Source organism: Pseudophryne corroboree, chromosome 2 (genome assembly GCF_028390025.1).
Source record: "Pseudophryne corroboree isolate aPseCor3 chromosome 2, aPseCor3.hap2, whole genome shotgun sequence".
Taxonomy (NCBI): domain Eukaryota; kingdom Metazoa; phylum Chordata; class Amphibia; order Anura; family Myobatrachidae; genus Pseudophryne; species Pseudophryne corroboree.
In genome coordinates, this window is record NC_086445.1 from 117,503,697 (window position 1) to 117,515,634 (window position 11,938).

Below are 11,938 nucleotides of genomic sequence, written 5' to 3' on the forward strand. Positions count from 1 at the left end.
TTGGTGTGGCTGGTATGAGTCTTACCCGGGATTCCAAATCCTTTCCTTATTGTGTCAGCTCTTCCGGGAACAGTTTCCCTAACTGAGGTCTGGAGGAGGGGCATAGAGGGAGGAGCCAGTGCACACCAGATAGTACCTAATCTTTCTTTTAGAGTGCCCAGTCTCCTGCGGAGCCCGCTATTCCCCATGGTCCTTACGGAGTTCCCAGCATCCACTACGGACTACGAGAAATAGAATTACCGGTGAGTAAATTCTTATTTTTACTTACCGGTAAATCTATTTCTCGCAGTCCGTAGAGGATGCTGGGACTCCGTAAGGACCATGGGGAATAGACGGGCTCCGCAGGAGATAGGGCACTTTAAGAAAGCTTTGGACTCTGGGTGTGCACTGGCTCCTCCCTCTATGCCCCTCCTCCAGACCTCAGTTAGGGAAACTGTGCCCAGAGGAGATGGACAGTACGAGGAAGGATTTTTGTAAATCTAAGGGCGATATCCATACCAGCCACACCAATCACACCGTATAACTTGTGATAAACTACCCAGTTAACAGTATGAACAACAACATAGCCACGGTTCAACCGATAAACTATAACATAACCCTTATGTAAGCAATAACTATATACAAGTCTTGCAGAAGAAGTCCGCACTTGGGACGGGCGCCCAGCATCCTCTACGGACTACGAGAAATAGATTTACCGGTAATAGATTTACCGGTAAGTAAAATCTTATTTTCTCTAACGTCCTTGAGGATGCTGGGACTCCGTAAGGACCATGGGGATTATACCAAAGCTCCCAAACGGGCGGGAGAGTGCGGATGACTCTGTAGCACCGATTGAGCAAACAGGAGGTCCTCCTCAGCCAGGGTATCAAACTTATAGAACTTTGCAAAGGTGTTAGACCCCGACCAAGTAGCTGCTCGGCACAACTGTAATGCCGAGACCCCTCGGGCAGCCGCCCAAGAAGAGCCCACTTTCCTAGTGGAATGGGCCTTAACCGATTTCGGTAACGGCAATCCTGCCGTAGAATGCGCCTGCTGAATCGTGTTACAGATCCAGCGAGCAAAAGTCTGCTTTGAAGCAGGAGCGCCAACCTTGTTGGCCGCATACAGAACAAACAGAGCTTCAGTCTTCCTGATTCTAGCCGTTCTGGTCACATAAATCTTCAAAGCCCTGACCACATCCAGGGACTCGGAATCCTCCAAGTCCCGTGTAGCCACAGGCACGACAATAGGTTGGTTCATATGAAAAGATGAGACCACCTTTGGCAGAAATTGAGGACGAGTCCTCAACTCTGCAATATCCACGTGAAAAACCAAGTATGGGCTTTTATGTGATAAAGCCGCCAATTCCGAAACACGTCTAGCCGAAGCTAATGCCAACAACATGACCACTTTCCACGTGAGGTATTTCAACTCCACAGTTTTGAGTGGTTCAAACCAAGGTGACTTGAGGAAACGTAACACCACGTTAAGATCCCAAGGTGCCACCGGAGGCACAAAGGGAGGCTGAATATGCAGCACCCCCTTCACAAAAGTCTGTACTTCAGGAAGAGAGGCTAATTCTCTTTGAAAGAAAATGGATAAGGCCGAAATTTGGACCTTTATGGACCCTAATTTTAGGCCCAAAGTCACTCCTGTTTGAAGGAAGTGAAGCAGACGGCCCAAATGGAACTCCTCCGTAGGAGCAGCTCTGGCCTCACACCAAGAAACATATTTCCGCCATATACGGTGATAATGTTTTAACGTCACGTCTTTCCTAGCCTTGATCAGGGTAGGAATGACTTCCTCCGGAATTCCTTTTTCCGCTAGGATCCGGCGTTCAACCGCCATGCCATCAAACGCAGCCGCGGTAAGTCTTGGAACAGACAGGGCCCCTGCCGCTGCAGGTCCTGCCTTAGAGGAAGAGGCCACGGATCTTCTGTGAGCAACTCTTGCAGCTCCGGATACCAAGTCCTCCGTGGCCAATCTGGAACAATGAGGATTGTTCTGACCCTGCTCATTCTTATTATTCTCAACACTTTGGGTATGAGAGGAAGAAACACATAGACCGATCTGAGGGTCCCTTGACCTGGCGCAATACCGCTTTAGCTTTCTGTTGAGACGGGATGCCATCATGTCGATTTGAGGCAGTCCCCATCGATCCGTGATCTGTGCGAAGACTTCTTGATGAAGTCCCCACTCTCCCGGATGCAGGTCGTGCCTGCTGAGGAAGTCCGCCTCCCAGTTGTCCACCCCCGGGATGAACACTGCTGATAGCGCACTTACATGGCCTTCCGCCCAGCGTAGAAACCTGGTCGCTTCTGCCATGGCCACTCTGCTCCTTGTTCCGCCTTGCCGGTTTATATGAGCCACTGCCGTGACGTTGTCCGACTGAATCAGAACCGGTTTTCTCCGAAGCAACTCCTCCGCTTGACACAGGGCGTTGTATATGGCCCTCAACTCCAGGACGTTGATGTGGAGACAAGTTTCTAGGTTTGACCAGAGACCTTGGAAATTTCTTCCCAGTGTTACTGCTCCCCAGCCTCGGAGGCTAGCGTCCGTGGTCACCAGGAGCCAGTCCTGAATGCTGAACCTGCGACCCTCTAGCAGGTGAGCACTGTTCAGCCACCACAGGAGAGATACCCTGGTCCTGGGAGACAGGGTGATCCTTTGATGCATTCGTAAATGGGACCCGGACCACTTGTCCAAGAGGTCCCATTGAAAGGTCCTCGCATGGAACCTGCCGAAAGGGATGGCCTCGTATGAAGCCACCATCTTCCCCAGGACCTGCGTGCAACGATGCACTGAAACCTGTTTTGGTTTTAATAGGTTCCTGACCATGGCTATGAGCTCCTGAACCTTTTCGATCGGAAGAAAACCCTTTTTCTGGTCTGTGTCTAGAATCAGGCCCAAAAAGGTCAGACGCGTTGTAGGGACTAGCTGGGACTTCGGTATATTGAGAATCCAGCCGTGTATCTGCAACGTCTTCATGGACAGAGACACGCTGTTCAGCAACTTCTCCCGAGATCTCGCCTTTATGAGATCGTCCAAGTATGGGATAATTGTGACCCCCTGCCTGCGCAGGAGCACCATCATTTCCGCCATTACCTTGGTGAAAATCCTCGTGGCCGTGGAAAGCCCAAATGGCAACGTCTGAAATTGGTAGTGACAGTCCTGCATTGCAAATCTCAGGAACGCCTGATGAGGGGGGAATATCGGAACATGAAGGTATGCATCCTTTATGTCCAGGGACACCATCCAATCCCCCCCCTCCAGGCTGGCGATGACCGCCCTGAGTGATTCCATCTTGAACTTGAACCTCTTCAAGTACAGGTTCAGAGATTTTAAGTTTAAAATGGGTCTGACCGAACCGTCCGGTTTCGGAACCACAAACAGGGTTGAGTAATATCCCTCTCCTTGCTGGAGATGAGGAACTGTGACAATCACCTGTTGAATATACAATTTTTGGATTGCCGCCAACACTAGCTCCCTCTCTGACGGAAAAGCCGGCAGAGTCGATTTGAAAAACCGGCGAGAAGGCAAGTCTTCGAATTCCAGCCTGTATCCCTGAGAAACAATCTCTAATGCCCAGGGATCCACCTGCGAGTGAACCCAGACGTGGCTGAAAAACCGAAGACGAGCCCCCACTAGATCTGCCTCCCCCCGGGAAGCCCCAGCGTCATGCGGTGGACTTTGCAGAGGCAGGGTAGGACTTTTGCTCTTGGGAACTAGCTGTGTGCAGCTTCTTTCCCCTGCCTTTCCCTCTGGCAACAAAGGACGATCCCCATACCTTTTTGTTTTTATTGGAACGAAAAGGACTGCATTTGATAATGAGGTGCCTTTTTTGTATGCTGCGGGGGGACATAAGGTAAGAAATTCGATTTACCAGCCGTAGCCGTAGAGACAAGGTCCAAGAGGCCGTCTCCAAACAACTCCTCCCCTTTGTAAGGCAAGGACTCCATATGCCGCTTTGAATCGGCATCTCCCGTCCACTGTCGGGTCCACAAGAGCCGCCTTACAGAAATAGACATAGCATTTATTCTGGAGCTTAATAAACAAATGTCTCTCTGAGCATCTCTCATATACAAGGCAGCATCTCTGATATGCTCTATGGTCATTTGAATAGCATCCCTATCTAAGGTGTCAATCTCCGTAGATAAGGAATCTGCCCATGCCACAACCGCACTACAAACCCAGGCCGACGCCATAGCCGGTCTAGCAATAGTACCTGAATGAGTGTAAATGTGCTTCAAGGTAATTTCCTGCCTGCGGTCAGCAGGTTCCTTGAGGGAAGCCGTATCCTGAGAAAGCAGTGCCACCTTTTTGGACAAGCGTGTCAGCGCGTTGTCTACTTTAGGCGAAGATTCCCAGTGTATCCTATCAGTTTGTGGAAAAGGATACGCCATAAGAACCCTTTTGGGAACTTGTGGTCTCCTATCCGGAGATTCCCAAGCCTTTTCGCACAATTCACTTAGTTCAAATGAGGATGGAAAGGTGACTTCAGGCTTTTTCCCTTTATACATGTGTACCCTCGTGTCAGGGACCGGGGGTTCTTCAGTAATATGCAAAACCTCTTTAATGGCAATAATCATGTACCGAATACCTTTTGCCACCTTCGGCTGTAATTTTGCATCCTCATAGTCGACACTAGAGTCAGTATCTGTGTCGGTATCTGTGTCATCGATCTGGGATATGGTGCGCTTCTGAGACCCCGAAGGGCCTGGCGCCACAGGGACAGGCATGGACTGGCTACCTGACTGATCCCTAGCTTCTGCCTTGTCTAACCTTTTATGCAATAGATTGACATTTGCATTCAAGACATTCAGCATATCCACCCATTCCGCTGTCGGCGTTGCCGACGGCGACATGACATTCAAGCACTCCCCCTCCACATTAAGCGAGCCTTCCTCGTCAAACATGTCGACACACGCGTACCGACACACTTCATACACACAGGGAACCCCTTTCCTGAAGACAGTATCCCTGTCAAGGCCCTTTGGAGAGACAGAGAGAGAGTATGCCAGCACACACCCCAGCGCAATGATCCTGGAGACCAACACAAAATGTTTTTCCCCAGCAGCGCTGTATAATATGTTATCCGCCAATTATGTGCCCCCCCCCCTCTATTTTAAACACCCCTTCACCGTGTGTAAGCAGGGGAGAGTCCGGGGAGCTTCCTCTCAGCGGTGCTGTGGAGAGAAAATGGCGCTGGTGAGTGCTGAGTGAGAAGCCCCGCCCCCTCGGCGGCGGGCTTCTGTCCCGCTCAAACTTACAAAAATATGGCGGGGGCTCTTTTATATACATGTACAGTGCCCACCTGTACATGTATATTGTCTTTTGCCATAAGAGGTGTTTATATTGCTGCCCAGGGCGCCCCCCCCCTGCGCCCTGCACCCTTACAGTGACCGGAGTGTGTGAGGTGTAAGGGAGCAATGACGCACAGCTGCAGTGCTGTGCGTTACCTCTGTGAAACTGAAGGCTTCTGCCGCCTGACGACTTCTGTCTTCTGTTCTTCTAGCTCTGTGAAGAGAACGGCGGCGTGGCTCCGGGGGTGGACGCCCAGTAAGAACCTGCGTTCACCCCCTCTGGAGCTAATGGTGTCCAGTAGCCGAGGAAGCAGAGCCTATCTTAGACAAGAAGGTCTGCTCCTCTCTCCTCAGTCCCTCGATGCAGGGAGCCTGTTGCCAGCAGTGCTCCCTGTGAAAAAGTAGAAAAAGTAGAGAAAAAATCCAAACAAAAATGCTTTTAGGCAGAGAACTCAGGAGAGCTCTCTGCAGTGCACCCATCCTGCTCTGGGCACAGTGTAAAACTGAGGTCTGGAGGAGGGGCATAGAGGGAGGAGCCAGTGCATACTCAGAGTCCAAAGCTTTCTTAAAGTGCCCTATCTCCTGCAGAGCCCGTCTATTCCCCATGGTCCTTACGGAGTCCCAGCATCCTCAAGGACGTTAGAGAAAAAAAGAGGTGCAAGATGGAATTGTCCTTGGGCCCTCCCACCCACCCTAATGTTGTATAAACAGGACATGCACACTTTAACAAACCCATCATTTCAGCGACAGGGTCTGCCACACGACTGTGACTGAAATGACTGGTTGGTTTGGGCCCCCACCAAAAAAAGAAGCAATCAATCTCTCCTTGCACAAGCTGGCTCTACAGAGGCAGGATGTCCACCTCCTCCTCATCGTCCAATTCCTCACCCCTTTCACTGTGTACATCCCCCTCCTCACAGATTATTAATTCGTCCCCACTGGAATCCACCATCTCAGGTCCCTGTGTACTTTCTGGAGGCAATTGCTGGTGAATGTCTCCACGGAGGAATTGATTATTTATAATTCATTTTGATGAACATCATCTTCTCCACATTTTCTGGAAGTAACCTTGTATGCCGATTGCTGACAAGGTGAGCGGCTGCACTAAACACTCTTTTGGAGTACACACTGGAGGTGGGGCAACTTAGGTAGAATAAAGCCAGTTTGTGCAAGGGCCTCCAAATTGCCTCTTTTTCCTGCCAGTATACGTACGGACTGTCTGACGTGCCTACTTGGATGCGGTCACTCATATAATCCTCCACCATTCTTTCAATGGTGAGAGAATCATATGCAGTGACAGTAGACGACATGTCAGTAATCGTTGGCAGGTCCTTCAGTCCGGACCAGATGTCAGCACTCGCTCCAGACTGCCCTGCATCACCGCCAGCGGGTGGGCTCGGAATTCTTAGCCTTTTCCTCGCAGCCCCAGTTGCGGGAGAATGTGAAGGAGGAGCTGCTGACAAGTCAAGTTCCGCTTGACTTGACAATTTTCTCACCATCAGGTCTTTGAACCTCTGCAGACTTGTGTCTGCCGGAAAGAGAGATCCAACGTAGGTTTTAAATCTAGGATCGAGCACGGTGGCCAAAATGTAGTGCTCTGATTTCAACAGATTGACCACCCGTGAATCCTGGTTAAGTGAATGAAGGGCTCCATCCACAAGTCCCACATGCCTAGCGGAATTGCTGTTTTAGCTCCTCCTTCAATCTCTCCAGCTTCTTCTGCAAAAGCCTGATGAGGGGAATGACCTGACTCAGGCTGGCAGTGTCTGAACTGACTTCACGTGTGGCAAGTTCAAAGGGTTGCAGAACCTTGCACAACGTTGAAATCATTCTCCACTGCGCTTGAGTCAGGTGCATTCCCCCTCCTTTGCCTATATCGTAGGTAGCTGTATAGGCTTGAATGGCCTTTTGCTGCTCCTCAATCCTCTGTAGCATATAGAGGGTTGAATTCCACCTCGCTACCACCTCTTGCTTCAGATGATGGAGGGGCAGGTTCAGGAGTGTTTGCTGGTGCTCCAATCTTCGGCACGCGGTGGCTGAATGCCGAAAGTGGCCCGCAATTCTTCGGGCCACCGACAGCATCTCTTGCACGCCCGTCGTTTTTTTAATAATTCTGCACCACCAAATTCAATGTGCAAAACATGGGACGTGCTGGAATTTGCCCACATGTAATGCACGCACAATATTGGTGGCGTTGTCCGATGTCACAAATCCCCAGGAGAGTCCAATTGGGGTAAGCCATTCTGCGATGATGTTCCTCAGTTTCCGTAAGAGGTTGTCAGCTGTGTGCCTCTTCTGGAAAGCGGTGATACAAAGCGTAGCCTGCCTAGGAATGAGTTGGCATTTGCGAGATGCTGCTACTGGTGCCGCCGCTGCTGTTCTTGCTGCGGGAGGCAATACATCTACCTAGTGGGCTTTCACAGTCATATAGTCCTTAGTCTGCCCTGCTCCACTTGTCCACATGTCTGTTGTTAAGTGGACATTGGGTACAACTGCATTTTTTTAGGACACTGGTGACTCTTTTTCTGAGGTCTGTGTACATTCTCGGTATCGCCTGCCTAGAGAAATGGAACCTAGGTGGTATTTGGTAACGGGGACACAGTACCTCAAGCAAATATCTAGTTTCCTGTGAATTAATGGTGGATACCGGAAACACGTTTAACACCGCCCAGGCCTGAGTTATCCGCTTTGCAGCAGGATGACTGCTTTGATATTTCATCTTCCTCGCAAAGGAATATTGGACAGTCAATTGCTTACTGGAAGTAGTACAAGTGGTGTTCCGACTTCCCCTCTGGGATGACGATCGACTCCCAGCAGCAACAACAGCAGCAGTAGGCGTTACACTCAAGGGTGCATCGGAGCAATCCCAGTTAGGAGAGGACTCGTCAGACTTGACAGTGACATGGCCTGCAGGACTATTGGCGTTCCTGTCTAAGGAGGAAATTGACACTGAGGGAGTTGGTGGTGTGGTTAGCAGGAGCTTGGTTACAAGAGGAAGGGATTTAGTTGTCAGTGGACTGCTTCCGCTGTCACCCAAATTTTTGAACTTGTCAATGACTTCTGATGAATGCGCTCCAGGTGACCTATAAGGGAGGATGTTCCTAGGTGGTTAACGTCCTTACCCCTACTTATTACAGCTTGACAAAGGCAACACACGGCTTGACAAATATTGTCCGCATTTCTGTTAAAATAATTCCACACCGACGAGGTGATTTTTTTTGTAATTTGACCAGGCATGTCAATGGCCATATTCGTCCCACGGACAACAGGTGTCTCCCCGGGTGCCTGACTTAAACAAACCACCTCACCATCAGAATCCTCCTTGTCAATTTCCTCCTCAGCGCTAGCAACACCCATTTCCTCATCCTGGTGTACTTCAACAGTGACATCTTCAATTTGACTATCAGGAACTGGACTGCGGGTGCTCCTTCCAGTACTTGCAGGGGGCGTGCAAATGGTGGAAGGTGCCACCTCTTCCCGTCCAGTGTTGGGAAGGTCAGGCATCGCAACCGACACAATTGGACTCTCCTTGGGGATTTGTGATTTAGTAGAACGCACAGTTTTTAGCTGTGCTTTTGCCAGCTTAAGTCTTTTTATTTTTCTAGTGGGAGGATGAGTGCTTCCTTCCTCATGTGAAGCTGACCCACTAGTCATGAGGAACATAGGAGAGGGCCTCAGCCGTTCCTTGCCATTCCGTGTCGTAAATGGCATATTGGCAAGTTTATGCTTCTCCTCAGACGCTTTTAATTTAGATTTTTGGGTCATTTAACTGAACTTTTGTTTTTTGGATTTTACATGCTCTCTACTATGACATTGGGCATCGGCCTTGGCAGACGACGTTGATGGCATTTCATCATCTCGGCCATGACTAGTGGCAGCAGCTTCAGCACGAGGTGGAAGTGGATCTTGATCTTTCCCTATTTTACCCTCCACATTTTTGTTCTCCATTTTTTAATGTGTGGAATTATATGCCAGTAATATATCAATAGCAATGGCCTACTGTACCGTACTGCTTTATATTATATACTGGTGGTCAGCAAAATTATGCACTGTCCTCCTACTACTGCGCAAAACTTAAATGCACCACAGGTATGGATGGATAGTATACTTGACAACACAGAGGTAGGTAGAGCAGTGGACTACTGTACCGTACTGCTATATATTATATACTGGTCAGCAAAATTATGCACTGTCCTCCTACTACTGCGCACAACAACTAAAATGCACCACAGGTATGGATGGATAGTATATTTGATGACACAGAGGTAGGTAGAGCAGTGGACTACTGTACTGTACTGCTATATATTATATACTGGTGGTCAGCAAAATTATGCACTGTCCAGCTACTGCGCAACGCTTAAATGCACCACAGGTATGGATGGATAGTATACTTGACGACACAGAGGTAGGTAGAGCAGTGGACTACTGTACCGTACTGCTATATATTATATACTGGTGGTCAGCAAAATTATGCACTGTCCTCCTACTACTGCTCACAACTAAAATGCACCACAGGTATGGATGGATAGTATACTTGATGACATAGAGGTAGGTAGAGCAGTGGACTACTGTACCGTACTGCTATATGTTATATACTGGTGGTCAGCAAAATTATGCACTGTCCTCCTACTACTGCGCACAACTAAAATGCACCCCAGGTATGGATGGATAGTATACTTGACGACACAGAGGTAGGTAGAGCAGTGGACTACTGTACCGTACTGATATAATATTGGTGGTCACTGGTCAGCAAAATTCTGCACTGTCCTCCTACTATATACTACAATGCAGCACAGATATGGAGCGTTTTTCAGGCAGAGAACGTAGATATTTTCAGCACACTGAGCACAGATATTTGCAAGCACACTGAGCACAGATATTTGCAGCACACTGAGCACAGATATTTGCAGCACACTGAACACAACTGAGAGAACGCTGCACACGTCCTCTCCCTATCATCTCCAATGCACGAGTGAAAATGGCGGCGATGCGCGGCTCCTTATATAGAATACGAATCTCGCGAGAATACGACAGCGGGATGACGACGTTCGGGCGCGCTCGGGTTAACCGAGCAAGGCGGGACGATCCGAGTCTGCCTCAGACCCGTGTAAAATGGGTGAAGTTCGGGGGGGGGGTTCGGATTCCGAGGAACGGAACCCGCTCATCTCTAATTTAAACAGAAAATAATCAGATCACAATTTCCACATTCTAACCATTTGATGGAAATTAGACAGAAACTTTGGAATACCCTTGGTAAAAAGTTACCTCTGTCTAAACGACTCTCATCTTGCTATCCTATCCCTTTGGAGTATAGTGCGAGGTGGGAGACGACTCCTCCAGTGGATTCTCATATCACACATTTGGTAAAAACATCTACCTTACCTATCACAACCATTTCATCATTAAAGGAACCCACAGATAGACTCACTGAAAATTGCCTCGTCTATCTTTTTACTGTTGGGTGCTGTAAACAGGCCTACAATAGCAGCCTCATGGGCAGCAAAAGCCATGGAATCATGGCTGCAGGCAATAGAGGAGGAATTGCCTCTAGTTATATCAGAAGAGTGCAGAATATATTTGGATTGTATCAAGAAAGCGACTTTCTACATTGGGAAAGCACTATATGATGCGGGGGTGTTGGCAGCAAAAGCGTTGGCAACATCAGTACTTGCAAGACCTTTTATTTGGTTACGCTCTTGCAAAGCAGATTTAGACTCCAAGAAAACTCTGGAAGTACTACCCTTTACGGGAGATGTTCTGTTTGGAGAAGAACTAAACAAAATAGTCCTTACCGGCTGCCAAAACAACTTTTCTCCCCTCAGCTTCTACACCACGACCTAAGAGCTCAAATTTTTGTACCTTAGGTTTCCTAGGCAATCAAATGCCGCAAAGTCTACTAAGCCCAAGACTAAGCAGCCATGGGCAGTAAGACAACCCCCAGCAAAACCTGATAAACCCACACCCTGATGAGACGGGCATCAACCTGGGTCACGAGCCTTCCATTAGACCCAGAAAAGTCTCAGATATTACAAAAAGTGGTTAAATCACTCCTCCAGTCAGGAGTAATAGTGCCAGTTCATCAGGTTAAAAAAGGAAGGGGCTATTATTTGTCCCTGTTCCTTATACCAAAGCCAAATGGGACATACAGACCTATTCTCAATCTCAAATCTCTCAATAGATTTGTGAAAGTTTCCAAGTTTCGCATGGAAACCCTACTCTCCATAGTTCTAGCAATAGAGCTGGGGTATTTCATGGTGTCGTTGAACAAACAAGATGCATATCTGCATATACCTATTGTGCTGTCACATCAACAATAACATAGGTTTGCTATCATAAACCAACATTATCAGTTCCAGGCGCTGCCGTTTGGTCTGGCCTACAGCGCCCAGAATATTTACAAATGTCATGGCAGCACTCCTGCGTCGTCAGAGAATCAGAATACTTCCTTATCTGGATGACATACTGCTCCTGGCCAGTTCACAGTAGGTATTGCACAGCAAATTACAAACTACTATACCCTTCCTACCATATCACGGTTGGCTTATCAACTGCAAAAAGTCCTCACTCATACCTTACCAAAGGATGATACATCTGGGAGCCCTGGCTAGACTCTCAAAATCAATGACTGTTTCTACCAATGAGCAAAATATCGACAC